The sequence below is a fragment of the Peromyscus eremicus genome, chromosome 5, assembly GCF_949786415.1.
Source record: "Peromyscus eremicus chromosome 5, PerEre_H2_v1, whole genome shotgun sequence".
Lineage (NCBI taxonomy): Eukaryota > Metazoa > Chordata > Mammalia > Rodentia > Cricetidae > Peromyscus > Peromyscus eremicus.
In genome coordinates this window covers 131,250,174-131,264,641 of record NC_081420.1, presented here as the reverse complement: position 1 = coordinate 131,264,641, position 14,468 = coordinate 131,250,174, and the positions used below count along the sequence as shown (strand labels likewise).

At 43.9% G+C, this 14,468-nt stretch overlaps 1 pseudogene; it reads right to left on the bottom strand.

Annotated features, from left to right (window-relative positions):
- Positions 1-13,757: 13,757 nt before the first annotated feature.
- On the bottom strand, positions 13,758-14,195 carry LOC131910797 (large ribosomal subunit protein uL24-like; annotated as a pseudogene).
- Between the last annotated feature and the right edge of the window lie 273 nt (positions 14,196-14,468).

Genomic DNA, 14,468 nt, shown 5'->3' with positions numbered 1-14,468 from the left:
TTCCAGCACATATGTTTGCACACACCTGTGTGCATACATGCACATACATTCTTTCTCATTACATATATGCTCACATACATGTGCACAGGTATCCTCTTGTATCACACACATATTTGAATACAAACACATGTATGCAGGCATGCACACAGAGGCACACTCTTGCTTTATTTCATTTGTTTTCCTGTCATCTTTCTCCTCCACCTGACAGAAGTTCTAGTCCCATGCTAGACACAGTAGCAGCGATCTGAAAAAAGAACGAGGAAAATTCTGACCATGGTCTCCAGTGAGAAAGCTTCAGAGTGGGGCTGTGATCGGGCTGCGTCTATGCCCTATGCCAGGCCATCCTATAATAATGGGGGGAGGCATGCTAAGCTGACACACTGTCCAGATCTGTGGCCCTGAAGCAAACTCTCTTACCTAGAAGGGAATACACAACGTGTGTTGGAAACACTCCATCAGCCCCGCATTTTCCCGGAGCTCTGAGAACATCAGAAGTAACCACTCAGTGCCTGATGGGGACGTGAAAAGGTGAATAGTCCCAGGAGGTAGGGGCATTTTTAATTAAACAATAGATTTCTTTCATCCAATTATTCTTGAAACATAATAGATGTTCAGCAAAAGTTTGCATGAGAAGGGAGGATTCTAATTGGGCGTAACATTATAAGAAGTATTATTGTACGGACCTCGTCTTTTTTCTTGAAGAAAAACTCTGATTTCAAGATCTTGAAAATGTTCAACTCTTAGAAATTTTAAAGTGAAGCTTGGAATATTTCTACCCCTGATCCTTTTGATTCCCTACTGCTGGAAATGCATTCTGCTTCTCATTAGCCTCCTGGCTCTCTGAGTATTTGATTCTTCTTTCTTGTCCAGCGTCACTTTGTCACTCCCTTTAACGAGGTTCCACACAGAGACACAGGGCTGCACACGCTTTCCTAATTGCAGCCCAAGAAACTACAGGTCGTTTTATAGGCTGACGTGACACACAGGGAAGAAAGGCCAGATGGTGGGCAAATAGTGACCTTAGGTTGGCACATCTGAGCTGAGACTCTGTGGACTCCTGTCCTCTTTTTCGGTCTCCTCCAGTGCAGCCCTGTACAGTCTCCACTTGAGTGGTGGTCTTCTTGGGAAGGATGGAGCTGAGCCAGATGCAACTGAGCAGCCGAGTGTGAGGCTGTCCAAGCAGATGGCCCCTGGAGCCCTCTGTCCATGCACAGGAGCCCTCTGTCCATGCACAGGAACCTTCTGTCCATGCACAGGAGCCCTCTGTCCATGCACAGGAGCCCTCTGTCCATGCACGGGAGCCCTCTGTCCACATACAGGAACCCTCTGTCCATGCACAGGAGCCCTCTGTCCATGCTTCCAATCCTCATAACCTGTAACTTTTTGTGAGGTTCCTTTTAGGTCAAGCATTGCCTCAGGCCCTTTGTCATTAAGAACTCGTGTGACCTTCACATCCATCATTTCTACATTAGTGTACCCATTTTAGAGTTGAAAATTTGAGGTCCACGGTAATCTAGAGTTAAGTACTCCCCAAAGTCATGCCATTAGTACAAGGGAGGTCTAGATTCGACTGAGGGCAGTTCGTTTACATGTCAGAGCCTCTTCACTCACTCCTGTTCCCAAACCAAGTGTGTCCGTCCTGTGTGCCTGTGAATTCCCGCCAGCCGGTTTACCCCGCAGGGTACTCTGGGTAAAGGCAGGGCTGGGAAGTGGAAGGGAGGTGGGAAGTCTCAAGGTCCTGAGATTATGGACTTGATTTGCAGCAGAAGTCAAGGTTAAGAATGGAACATGGCAGATCTTGACTTCCAGATTCCTGATTTTCTACCGCCTTCCTCAAAGTTTGGTCCACAGGCAGCTGGAGATACACTTAAGTGCAAACTACAAAGCTTCTGTTTTTTATTTTAGTGATGTGTGAATTCCTATGAGAAAAAATTTAGTTTTCTTATTTTAGAAGTCATTTTTTAAAAGTATGATTTCATGTTTATAGGTGTTTTGTCTGCATCTACGTCTGTATAGCACTTGTGTGTGGTGCCCAAGGAATCCAAAAGAGGGCATCAGATCCTCCGGAGCTGGAGTTACAGATGGCTGTGAAGCAGTGTGGGTGCTGGGGACTGAACCTGGCTCCTCTGGAAGAGCAGCCAGTGCTCTTAACCCCTGAGCCATCTCTCCAGGCCTCACAAGTTTTCTTGATGATAGCACAGATACAAAATTTCCTTCTAAATATGCTTGTCCTACAGCTGTAATACAGGGTAGCGCTGAGCCATGTAATTTGGCTAAATTCTCTTGATTTTATAGAGAACTCGTGTCAAAAGGAAGATGGCCTTTGCGAGGACACAGACCACATCCAGACCTGGAACCAATGTTGGACTGGGCTCTTCCCAGAATGTTCCTCACTGTCTCCGTTAAAGCTGAATAGATCAAATCTGGCCAAGAAAGTAAACCCAGCATGTTCTAGTCACTGGAAGGACATATTGGAGGGTGCAATCTCCCTCTCTTCGAGTATGTGTCTTTTTGCTAGTGAGAAACAAGCTAAGCCTACAGCCCCACCTGGGATTCTTCAGTACCAATGTGAAGGGTAGAGAACCAAGTTCTGGCCAGCCCATCCGAGTGTCTCCCTAATGAGCAGGAACTTATGATGGTAGCCAGAACCAGCACCATGTCCCCAGAGCACTGGTTCCCATAGAGGCATCCTAGCAGTTTCTGTGGGTTTGTGAGGACAGCTGAGCAGATCGGCTCTGCCCCTCTACCCATCTGCATTTGGATACTTTGCCAATCAGAGTTCCACTTAGTTCTGCTTTAATTTTAAAAAAGGAAGGTCCATAGCAACAACTTGAAAGCTGTTTGAATGATAGGAAGAGAACAGACTTTGGAAAGATGGCTTTGTGAGATATCAGGGATGAGATTAGGGGTGAAGTAACTCACCTTGGTAAACTATATCATTTACTTTTCTGCTGCTCTGGTAAAATACCATGATTAAAGGCAACTTAAGGGAGAGAGAGATTATTTTGACTTATGCTTCCAGAGGAATACAAAAAAAAAAAAAAATCCATCATGGCAGGCTGACCGTTATGGTGGCCAGGAACAGGAAGCTGAGAGCTCAGATCCTCAAATTCAAACACCAATCAGAGAGTGAAAACTGGATGTAGCAGGAGACTTTTAGTCTCAAAGGCTTCCCCCAGTGATGCACTCCCTCCACCTGCACCACCTAAACGTCCCCAAACAGTGCTACCAACTAGGGGCCAAGTGCTCAACAGCCCAAGGCTATGGAGAACATTCTCTTTCAAAACTCTTCAGAGCCTGAGGTTCCTCAGCATTGAAACCCATGTGTTTTAGGATTTATTGTAAATATTGAATGGAGCAGCCCAGAGAAAAGTACCCAGCACCATTCCTGACATGGAGTAGATTCTGGGTAATGGGGAACTTCTCCCCATTGTTACCATCTTATCCTTTTTGAGATTACTTTTGCTTCAACAAAACTCTAGGCGAGAATATGTCCTGTAGTTAGGGTGTGGCCCTCAAATCCATATGTTGAAAGCTTGATCTGTGAGCTGGTATTATAAGATGGGACCTAAAGGGAGCTGATTGGGCCGTTAAGACAGAGTCCTCATGAATGGATCAATAATGGCCTTATTTTAAGAATGGTTTAATTACTTGGAGAGCAGGTGGTCAGGAAAATGAATGCCTTCCATGATCTCCCCTTAGCTATACTGTTTACCCTTCTGCTTTTCCACCTGGGGATGCTGCAGCAAAAAGATGCTGGTGCTCTATCATGGCCTTCCCAGCCTCTACCATGGCCTTCCCAGCTTCCAGAAAGGAAATGTCTCAGCCAGTGGTATTAATTATAACAACATAACACAGACCAGTGCAGTACCGAATTGGGAACTCCAGGCAGCCACCCACAAACAAGGTGTGTGTGGGGGGGGTAGTGACAGTGGCAGAGGTGGAGTTCAGTTACAGACTGGGTAACCAATGTCATCTCGTTGTAAGCACAAGGCTGAGTAAGGACCACAGTCATCAGGCAACTTGCACGCGGCCACCAGATTCAGAAATCTACCTCTGTCAGAAAGAAACAAAACCGTTAGCTGGGGGCAGCTGGTGAGGGGCCCCGGGGTGCACACTCTCAGTGCCTGGGGCATGGGCATTAACACAGGACAAGAAACAGTATCTATGGCGGCCCCTAGGATAGACTTCTTCCCATTGCCTGTGTTCTGGGGAAGAGAAAATAAATTTTCTTCCCTTTATTGATCCAAGGGATTATTCACGATGGCCTATTTTCTTGCTTGAGATGAATTCTTGCAGAGACAGTACCCTAAGCCTGCAGAGCTGGGGGGACGCTCTAATAGTAATGGATGATCTTAAGTGACTTCTGTCTCCACCCCCTCACTCTGTCTTCCTGTCCATCAGCACCAACACTCCATTCTGGCCCAATTAGAATCATAAAATGACTTGGGCTGAGGAAATGTGTTTTGAACTTGAAGTTGCCTCTTCATATTTTTAAATCATTTCATTTGAGCCTAATTCAATATGATTCTGTATTTCCTTCCCATTTAATCTGTGTGCTGCTTTGGCCTACTTGTTGCTAGGACAACCAGCATCAGATCTGGCGTTCACTTGTTGTCCAGGAGGAGGCTGTTAATTAACTCCCTGAGATTGCAGGCCAGGTAATCAATACCAAATGTATGGACTTGGCTGGAATGTTTTAATTAAATTTACAGTAATTTTATTTGCAGCTTCTTTTGCAATCTGCATGGCTGCTATTGATTTCTATTTCAGACACAATGGCCTATTCACTAGCCAGGTCATCCCTTCCCCTAATTCCTTTCCCCATCAGCTGAGCCAGTGTTAGATGAGGAATCACAAGGCAAATTGTTAGTTAAAATGATAAGACAGAAATGAAGCAAGCCTTAAAATATCAGGAGGGCTGGGCTTCTGCCAGTTCAGCTACCCCCACCTAGACGTGTTTTGTATGAACTGAATCCAGAAAACAGAGATCAGGCAGGTTCCGTGGAAAATAACCCAATGATGGGGAGCAAATAGCAAAATCGCACTGCAGCCTCCTCAGTACTGCTCAGAATAAAATACGAACAACCCGCCCTCCACCACCTCAGTATTCTTAGCAAAGTCGTGTCCTTCCAGCAGTGAGCTGTGCACCTCTTAGGAGAAACATTCCCCCACCCCCTCTAAGCATCCTCGCTAAAAGTTTGAGCTCCTGAGGTAGGTAAAACCAGGCTTCCCTGGCAGCAAGGCCAAGTCAATTACATTGTCATCTTTCAGTGTCTATAGGTGGTGGGTCATCCCCACCTCACCACGTTGTCACAGATTAGAGAAAATCACACACAGGGTGGCCTTGGAGTGTGTACTCTGGAGTCAGTCAGGGTTTTATGGCCTGTTTCTGCCACTTGCTATTTGGATACCTTGAGGCCAACAACTTAACCCCTCGGGCCTCAGGCTTCTCGCTTGTCGAATGGGCACACTGCCACCTGTCTCCCATTACGTGAACGGATGAGCATAAAGTATTGAGGCGCTGAGCCTGGCTCATGTGTTCCTGAGTTCTTCTTCCACGTGAGGCCCCATCACACTGTCGGGGCCAATACCTCAGCCCTGAGCAGCTGTGCTGTCTTGGCCAAGCAACTTCCCCAGGGTGAAATGAACGAACCTGTACCAATTACTTGGGGTGATTGGAATTTATTGCAAGGATATTTGAGACCCCAGGTAGAATAAGAATCTTTGCCAACAGCCACATTACCACTCCAGACTTTGTTTTTTCCCTCTTAGGAGGGCCCTGAGAAGCATCAGGCCACAGTCTTTACCTTCCTAAAGGGTGGAAGACGCAGCGTATTCTCGTTTGCCGCTTTCTGCAGTGAGGAGTTTCATGAATGACTTCTGTCCTGTCAAGAGTGGGCAGCTTCTACTAGAGAGTCTCCTCTAACCACACATGAATCAGCTGAGGGCCATCAACACTGCCATTCACGTCAGGGCATGCTAAGTCCTTTATAGCAGGAGCAGATGCTGGCCATGATGACCCGACCTAAGAAAACAGCCTCACAGGTGCCTAAAATAACAACTGAAGGAAATAGCCTTGGTGGGTGCCCTGTTACAATAGTGCCACCAAAACTTCCATCATTTTCTCTCCCTCCCTCCCTCCCTCTTTCCCTCCCTCCCTCCCTCCCTCTTTCCCTCCCTCCCTCCCTCCCTCCTTGCTTCTTTTCCTCCCTCCCTCCCTCCTTCCTTCCTTTTGTTCTTCAAACAAACACTAGTATTTTAGACATGAAAACTTTTATTTGCTGATAAAATATTTTGTTTTTAATTCTTACTAGGGACTCATTAGACATTGCTGAGTGAGGGACGAAAGAACACGTTGGAACAGGCTGACACGGTTCTATACGATGCCTCCAGAATGGTGGAGAGCAGCCAAACCATGACTCTACTGGAAAGCATTTCAAGAGTCACTCTCCAAGTCCGACGATCTGTTTGACTGAAGGTGTTATTGGCCACAAGAGCCTGGAATGGCCACGAGGGAGCGGGTGAGATTTGTACTACGGCAAACACCTGCTTGAAAATTCTCTCTCTGCCTGCATGTTTTGTTTCAAATAAACAGAAACTTAGCAAGAGTGTATTAATTCCCCTTCAAAGGCAACAGTAGAATGGTGTATTGGAAGTGCTCCAGCTAAAAGACAAAAAAAAAATGTGTTCAGTGATGAAAATATAGTTGTTATGGTGGAATTTGAACATATTTCCCTTGACAATAAAATCAATCTGTTTTTCAGTGCTTAAGATGAGCTCTTCTTGGGAGACACCATATTTATGGGCATTAAAAATTATTTGAATCCAGTTAGAGAATTAGGGGTGGGTGACACTTGAGAACATACTCTCTCATTAGGCTTTCCTAATGGAATCTTTCTCCCTTGCTCTTTCTCCACATTTTTATGGTGTCTATTCCCAGACAAAAGCAGTGCAGAAAGTGAGGTCTGGGAAGGAATGGCTCTGATTAAACAATGTGAACTCAGTTACCCAATCTTTTCTGAGAGATGAAAGACCACGGAGAAGTGGGTGGGAGCTGAGCAAAACCATGGAACTCGGCCATCTAGAGACCCACCCTGGAATGACTTCCTGCACTGGAATCCCCCTTCTGTCCACTTAAGGGGTAGGCTGAGGGCTTTGGGAGATTGCTTAACTTCCAAGGAGCTACAGTTGGCTTCAAAGCGACACTGATGAAGTCAAAAGCAAAACAGATCTGAAGAATGTGACTTCCTGGTCTTTTGTGTCTCATCATTGCCTGAGAGCAGATCCCTTTTTCATGCATGTATATTATTTCATGGAATAATTGTGTAGCTTACCTTTTCCCCTCTAACTTTTTTCCCTTTCCCAGATGCTGCAGCGCAGAAGATGTATGCCCTCTCCAAGCCAGAGCTCTGGCCTTAAGACTCAAGCTGAGGTTCACAGTAGACACACTCTGTGATCCCTCAGGAGGAGTGTGGCATGGAGGTATGTCATTTCATCCTTTAAGGAGCAGAATTGACATGGAGATGACTAGTAAGCACACATACTATGCACAGTGAATGTAAGGACCTAGTCTAAGTCCTTGGTATCTCTTTCTCTCTCTCTCTCTCTCTCTCTCTCTCTCTCTCTCTCTCTCTCTCTCTCTCTCTCTCTGTTTGGTTTTTTGAGACAGGGTTTCTCTGTGTAGCTTTGGAGCCTATCCTGGAACTCCTTTGTAGAACAGGTTGGCCTTGAACTCACAGAGATCCACCTGCCTCTGCCTCCTGAGTGCTGAGATTAAAGGCATATGACACCAACACCTACCTGTTTTTTTCCCCCTTTTTTTTTGCGGGGTGTGGGTTATGTAACTCTCAAAACAGCTTTCTGAAGACAGTATCAACCATTCTCCTATTTTTTTTTTTAATAAGACGAAACTGAAGCAAAGCAAATTTTAAAAACTTGTTTCAAACCACATCGTGGTGAAGAACCTGAATGGAAACTGGGCAATGTGGTTTCACTACATGGGCTTAGTTTATGTCCATTACCCCCCACACTATCAAAACCGTTCAACAGAAGCTGTGCTGTTGAACAGGGTCGGTCTCTGGGTCTGTATCTCTAAATGTCCAGTGACATTGCTGACCCAGTGATCAGCCTTGGAACTGCTAGGGGTTCAAACAGTCTTCTAGCCAGAGGGATTGCCTTTATCTGAGTTCTTCAACTACAGAGCTCTTGCCGTATGTGGTAGTTTCTGTTGTTTGAAAGGGGTAATGATTACGAGAAAATCCTTATTAATTTATGGAGTGAAGACACTCTCTGTGCTGGTCACTTCTGCAAGGTATTGAAAGGAGCGATTCAGTGTGAGCTCTGGAGAGAGCTGACTTTGTTGGATCTTGGCTCTGACTTTGATTAGCTTTGTGACTTTGAGCAAAACCCTGGCTTCGATGGGTCTGTAAAATGAGATAACAGTACCTTACCTCACAGGACTATTGTGAATCCTCACAATGAATCCAGGTTCCAAAGCAGCAAGATTAGAACAAATCTTGTCATTCAGCAAGTGCTTCTGTGTGTAGCGCAGTGTAACTTCAGCTGGGTTCATTCTGACAACAGTTCTGTTTCATTTCCCTGTCTTTGGCATCAGTAGAACAGGCGATGACTCACAAAACAACCCCAAGACAGTAGTCGGAGCTTATGCCCACCATTTTCTAAAACTCTTGAATCCCTGGTGCGTGCGTGTGTGTGTGTGTGTGTGTGTGTGTGTGTGTGTGTGTGTGTGTGTGTATACACTGATTGACACACACCTGTGTATCCCAATGTGACTAATATGACTTTTTATAGAAATAAATTAATGAGGCATCCAAAATGAGAGTAGGGCTCATTCATATCCCAACCAACCCTCCAACCCATTCTGATTCTGCCAAGTGTAATGCAAATTGTTCTGTTCTGTGTAAAGTATGAGAGTGTTGATCCCCAATCCTGAAACAGTAGAAGAAGTAAGAATTGTTTTTGTTTTGTTTTCTTTCTTTTTTCTAAGAAAACAGACACTAGATGATTGAGATACACAAAGCTACATTAGGAATATCACAAAGACCCAGGTATTAGGACTTACCTCCCATCTTCAGAAATAGAATATAGTAAAATGGAGTATGTCCTATATTTTCCTTTTATGCCCCTCTCCAGTTGTATTCTCTCTTTTTCAGAGGCAACTGTTCTTCAAATGTAATATTTATCCTTTAAAATTTTTCGTGTATTCTTTATCGACAGGTGTGTGTGTGTGTGTGTGTGTGTGTGTGAGAGAGAGAGAGAGAGAGAGAGAGAGAGAGAGAGAGAGAGAGAGAGAGAGAGAGACAAGGTTACATTTTACATAGTTAATATTTGTATACCATGTGTCCTTGAGCAATTTACTTTTGTCTCTACATTTCAGCAGTGAAATTTATTTCTGTGGCTCTCTGTAGCTCTATAGTTCAGTTCTGTCACTAACAAGTTTTATAAACCAATTTATTTTTCACTCTCTTGCGTGACAAACTCCTACCTCCTCTGGAGTAGAGAATAGCCGTCTCATCACACTTCCCTCCCCTACCTCCCATTGTAGCAGGAATTCAAGACTTGAAGTTTCCAGGCTTGGTTCTGGAGCTCAAAGATATTTTGTTTTCTGGCTCAAGCAGATTTTGATTTTTGTGTCTTAGCTTTTCCTTCTTTTGGACTCTACTGTACATTTGAAAGACATGTCTAAAAATTCAATGCACTTCTGTTTTGCAGGCTGTGTAGGCTTCCTCATACCTCCAGTGAGCAGCTAATCCGCTGATGAATAGACAAGAGTACTCAGGATATGACGTGGAGAAAAGGCACAGGATTGGGACTGAGTCTCATCAATATCTTCAAATAATAACGACCATGTTGATAAAGACAGTTACACCAACATGGATGACTAAATGATATAATTTCACTGAGTAATGTTCTGCCTCCCACCCTTCCATTTTATAGCTTATGTGTTTCATCTAGGGAATCTTGTTAACATGCAGACTTGCTACCTCAGGTGGAGGCAAGGAGTTGAGATTCCACACTCCTAACAAGCTCTCAGAGAACACAGCTGCTGGTCGTCGGAGTCCTCAGCCAGACTCTGAGCAAAGACAATGTATGGATAGTTACATTTGGTTCAGATTTTAGCTTCAGCTTTTCCTCCACAGTTTTCATCTTTTTATGGGGACTTCGGGACAGTCCGTGTCTCTTGTAGTGGTGCTTCCTGAAACAGATGACAAATCGAACCATCCAGATCAACCAAATAATAATGTCTAGGGCTGGGATCTACATACAGCTTTTAATGGTATCTAGGTTACTTCAATGTGCAGTCAAGATTTTCAAGAAACTTCATCCGAGGGCAGATGTTCTCACACTTTGGCACACATTAGAATTTCCTGGAAGTGTTGTTGAAATGTAAGATTGCTAGGGATCAGTCAAATGACTCAGTGGGTCTAGAGTGGACCTAAGAATTTGTATTCCTCCAAGCTCCCAGGTGATGTTGGAAGACTGCCAGCCTTGGGACCCCACTTTGAGAGCCATTACTAATGACTGGAGTTGTCCTCAGTAAAACAGACACAAGTATTACCCACTTCTTATGGCCATTGATGGTTTAAATGAGAAATGTCCCTTGTAAGCTCCGGTATTTGAAGACTTGGTCCCCAGTTGGTGGCACTGTTTGGGAACCTTTGTGAGGTAAGGCCTTCATGGAGGAAGTATGTAAGGGGGCAGGCTTTGAGTGTTTATGGTATGGGCCCTACTTCCTGTTCACTCTCTGCTTGGTGCTTGTGGTTGAGGATGTGAGCTCTCAGCTTCTGGTTCCTGCCGCCACAACTGTCAGTTACTTTGATGCTTCCTTGCCATGATGGACTTTTATCCTCTGGAACTACAAGCCAAAGTAAACTCTTCCTTAAGTTGCCTTGGACATGATGTTTTGTTGCATCAACACAAATGTATCTAATACATGGCTCAGTGGATGATCCACAGAATAAAACCTTTATATTGTGCACACAGTAGACAATCAAGAAATGACTTCCCTTATGATGGTTAAATCTTGTGTTGTATCTACATTCAAGTGAGTTACTTAGTAAATCGTTAGTTGATTTATCCATAATATTGGTTAGGTTGTTTTACTTAACATGTTTGTTTTGAAGTTTCCCAATTAAAGAGACACTTCTAGGTGTAGTTAAAGTGATAGCATTGCCTCTCAGAAGTATTCAACACACAGTCCAGTTCCATTGACATTCTACTCATATGCACATCCATGGTCACATCAGTGACTACACATCTACATGCTCATGTGCCGTGAATATATCATACTTCCAATATTCTTCTCCTTCCTCCTCCTCCTCCTCCTCCTCCTCCTCCTCCTCCTCCTCCTCCTCCTCCTTTTTCTTCTTCTTCTTCCCAGCAGACCACACCTACCTGTGACAGAAGTAGAGTCTCTAGAGACTCAAGTTTGTAGAAGCTGGGGTGGTCTCTAAAGGAAGGTAGAAGAGAAGGAGAGGGGGTTGGTGTACCCCCTTCTGAGCCTTGAAGCTCTGCCAAGAACACATTGCCTCACCGACTCTGACACCAACTCCGTTGTGATTTTTTTCTCCCTGTGAATGCCGTGTTCCCATACAGCTCCTTCCCAGGAAGAAGCATTCCCAGGTGGGATCCTCTGGCCCAAAGGCTGCTGCTTCAGCGCTGTCTTTGTTAACCCAAGGAGGCTGCCTTTTGGGTTTTGCAAAGAAGCACATCATTTTCACTAAATTTTCTGTGTCAAAAATGACCCCTTGCTGGGCTTTGCAGCTTCCCCGGTGAACTGTAGCTATTGATCTTGCTACCAGCATTGTGAGTAATGCCGACAAGACAGTTTCTGGTGCCTTCTCTGACAACTGCCCAGATTTGGGACTCAAGCTGGATGCGGACTGCATCGTAAACATGCCCAGCTTGTGCTGACAACATAGAAAACACTTGAGGATAAACATTTGTGCCGGCTAAAAATGTCTTGTGGGATCGGGAGTGTTTCATCAAAAGACTTATCTATGCATTTTGGAGGGTGTCTGAAAACCTTCTACAACCCCAAAGCAACGGTTCTGACTGACTCATTCATCAGTATCCACTGCATTTCTTACCCTAAGCTTCAAAGAGGGAAACTGAAATGAAAGGGTTAATTCTTATTAAAAATGGACTTATGTCCTTCTTGGGCAATAGAAGGACTTAACTGAAGGATGCTTGCTGTAGACAGGCATTTGGGGCTCAGATCTGACCTCTTAATGTCTCCTGACAAATCTGGACTTGAGGATCAGGATCTGTTGCCTAAGAAAAGATGGTAATTCTCCCTAAGCAATGGCTGGGTTAATCAAGTCTGTCACCAGTTCTAAGGGCAATTGTAGCCAAGTTGAGAGAGCTTTAGAGCCAAGGCTAGTTGCTGTTTTGTGAAACAGTCTGAAATAATTCTCTCTTGGGTCGATACCTCTGGCATGGACAATGCCGCCTTTCTAGAGTTGAGTTTAGACAGCTGGTCTCAGGAAAAGCTATGCATTTATTAAGACCCATGGCTACTGGGCATTAAATTCTCCTCTAATCTGGAGCAGAACCTAAAGAGGATGGGAAAGAATCCATTAAGGGGAGAGAAACACTGCACATCATTGGAAAGCTCTGTAGCCGTGATGGCAGCTAACGCTGTGGGCACATTTTATAAACGGCCTTTGAGTGGGGAGGCAGAGTGCTCAATAGAGTATGTATCTATGTTAGTTTTTTTTTAATGTGTTCCTGTCCACTGATAGAAAGAAGAAAAAGAACCACTACAATAGTAATCCTCATTCTTAGGAATTGTGCACCTCCTGTGCATGAAGCATTTCCCACAGGAGATCACTGCTCTTCACAGTGACTCACAAGGGGAGGCCTATCAATCCATTTCATTAGGAGAAGCACAGAGAGGAGACATGATTTGTCCAAGGTTGAATATCTGGTAAGAGAGTAAGCTGGGGCTGGGAATTTAATCAAGATTATGGAGCTCCTAGCCTGATCTCACTGAGGAGGTAAATGGGCCAAAGGGAGAACGGATCACAGGAGTGTGAGGAGCATCAGAGGTGACATCCAGTTATAACAGGAACTATGGGGTAAGTCTGAGTTTCAAAATTACAGGAACATTTGAATTACTTATACTCACTGCAGGTTGTATTTTCTATTCTGTATCATCTTTCTTTCTTTCTTTCTTTCTTTCTTTCTTTCTTTCTTTCTTTCTTTCTGCCTTTCTTTTATCTATCTATCTATCTATCTATCTATCTATCTATCTATCTATCTATCTATCTATCTACCTTTCTATCTGTCATCAATCATCCACCAATCTATTTATTATCTATACTTTCTACATAAATACAGAGGTTAGTGTTCTTTACCAAAAAACACCATCAGATCAAGTTGGAGTCTGCCAGCTCATTCCATTTTCTTTCCTTTGGGGGACAAACTTTTATGAAATTTTAGATACACAGTTCATTTTATTACATTTATCACTTACATACTACATTCATAAAAACACATAGAAGTTTTATTTCTTGTAAGAGTAAGTGGTACTATATACTATAAATTAACGTGCAATGTGCTCTTTTAAAAAGATTATGTCTGATATTAGACTATCCTTGAATTCTGAGCATACCTCATTATGGTTAAATGAGTTAGTCATTATTTTAAAAACATGTTGCCTAACTCACTTTGTTAACATTTATTTTTGTTTACTTGAGCAGTCTTTAATGGAAGTTGTGTATGAAATACCTCTACTCCTGCATCTCCTCAATCCTTTCTTCCTTGTATTCGCCCTTCTCCTTCCCTACTTGTCCAGAGTTGCCTTCCCTTTCCAGGAGCTTTTCGTGGTCTTTGTCCAGCTCTAGCCTGGTGATAGCCACCTTGCTGGGGTGGATGCCCACATGGACAGTTGCATCATTAGCTTTTTCTCGCTGCACCCATTCAGTGTAGATGACATATGTCTTCCTGTACACTAGGACCACTTTGTCCATCTGCTGGCCTTTGATGTGTCCTCAAACAATCTGAACTTCATCATCCTTTCCAATGGGTGTGGATCGAACCTTGTATTGCTGTCTCAGCTCTTTGGAACGAGGAGAAGATGTGATCTTCCTCCTCATGTGAGAAGGTGCATTGAAATGCTGTTTGTGGTTCCTGCTTTTGTCATAAGTTACAAAGGGATTGAACTTCATTTTGTCTGCTGTGATCCAGCGATGGCCGCCTCACTTTGTTAACATTTTACTGAGTTTTTATTGGTCAACTGGGCACTGTGGTACATGTCTGTGAACCCAGGACTGAAGAGGAAGAATTGTGTGAATTTGAGGCCAGTCTAGGCTACACAGTGAGACAACAAACAAAGAAGCAGACAGACAGACAAACACTTCAGTGTTTTATTTTTGTGACATGACTCCTTGTTTCTGCATACTGCTTTCTGACTGTGCATCCAGAGCACTCCACTTCTCAAA